Source organism: Triticum dicoccoides, unplaced genomic scaffold (genome assembly GCF_002162155.2).
Source record: "Triticum dicoccoides isolate Atlit2015 ecotype Zavitan unplaced genomic scaffold, WEW_v2.0 scaffold88699, whole genome shotgun sequence".
NCBI lineage: Eukaryota > Viridiplantae > Streptophyta > Magnoliopsida > Poales > Poaceae > Triticum > Triticum dicoccoides.
Genome location: NW_021307768.1, coordinates 1 through 1,304, shown reverse-complemented (window position 1 = coordinate 1,304; position 1,304 = coordinate 1). Strand labels below are relative to the sequence as shown.

Sequence of the window (1,304 nt, the reverse complement as noted above, 5' to 3'; positions counted from 1 at the left end):
CCCGTGAATCGTGAGCACCCAGCTATGACTTACCGCACTCGTGCAAAATAATAAAACACGGTAAATATATTACTTACACGTGCGTTTTGTTTTGCAAGCGGCGCGAAAAAAATTAAAAAGGGAATGCAACACGAGGACTTCCCAGGAGGTCACCCATCCTAGTACTACTCTCGCCCAAGCACGCTTAACTTCGGAGTTCTGATGGGATCCAGTGCTTTAGTGCTGGTATGATCGCATCCGACATGTTACCCCGGTCTTCGTCCCTTATCCTTGCCCCTCCCAGCTCCACTACAAAGACGATTGTACATTGCTTTGGCCGCTCCCTCTCAACTACGGAGACGAGTTTAACGCGGTTTCCACCCCTCCCTCTCAACCGCACCAGTGCACGCTTGCCGCGCCACAACGGCGACGCTGGACCCGTGAATCGTGAGCACCCAGCTATGACTTACCGCACTCGTGCAAAATAATAAAACACGGTAAATATATTACTTACACATGCGTTTTGTTTTGCAAGCGGCGCGAAAAAAATTAAAAAGGGAATGCAACACGAGGACTTCCCAGGAGGTCACCCATCCTAGTACTACTCTCGCCCAAGCATGCTTAACTTCGGAGTTCTGATGGGATCCGGTGCTTTAGTGCTGGTATGATCGCATCCGACATGTTACCCCGGTCTTCGTCCCTTATCCTTGCCCCTCCCAGCTCCACTACAAAGACGATTGTACATTGCTTTGGCCGCTCCCTCTCAACTACAGAGACGAGTTTAACGCGGTTTCCAACCCTCCCTCTCAACCGCACCAGTGCACGCTTGCCGCGCCACAACGCCGACGCTGGACCCGTGAATCGTGAGCACCCAGCTATGACTTACCGCACTCGTGCAAAAATAATAAAACACGGTAAATATATTACTTACACGTGCGTTTTGTTTTGCAAGCGGCGCGAAAAAAATTAAAAAGGGAATGCAACACGAGGACTTCCCAGGAGGTCACCCATCCTAGTACTACTCTCGCCCAAGCACGCTTAACTTCGGAGTTCTGATGGGATCCGGTGCTTTAGTGCTGGTATGATCGCATCCGACATGTTACCCCGGTCTTCGTCCCTTATCCTTGCCCCTCCCAGCTCCACTACAAAGACGATTGTACATTGCTTTGGCCGCTCCCTCTCAACTACGGAGACGAGTTTAACGCGGTTTCCACCCCTCCCTCTCAACCGCACCAGTGCACGCTTGCCGCGCCACAACGCCGACGCTGGACCCGTGAATCGTGAGCACCCAGCTATGACTTACCGCACTCGTGCAAAATAATAAA

At 51.5% G+C, this 1,304-nt stretch overlaps 3 non-coding genes across 3 annotated transcripts; all 3 read right to left on the bottom strand.

Moving 5' to 3' along the window:
- Positions 1 to 120: 120 nt before the first annotated feature.
- On the bottom strand, positions 121 to 239 carry LOC119348330. Its single transcript, XR_005168894.1, has one exon. It is a non-coding gene; the product is annotated as a 5S ribosomal RNA (ribosomal RNA).
- A 297-nt stretch (positions 240 to 536) lies between these two features.
- LOC119348331 lies at positions 537 to 655 on the bottom strand. Its single transcript, XR_005168895.1, has one exon. It is a non-coding gene; the product is annotated as a 5S ribosomal RNA (ribosomal RNA).
- Positions 656 to 953: 298 nt separating this feature from the next.
- Positions 954 to 1,072, bottom strand: LOC119348329. The gene has a single exon (XR_005168893.1). It is a non-coding gene; the product is annotated as a 5S ribosomal RNA (ribosomal RNA).
- Between the last annotated feature and the right edge of the window lie 232 nt (positions 1,073 to 1,304).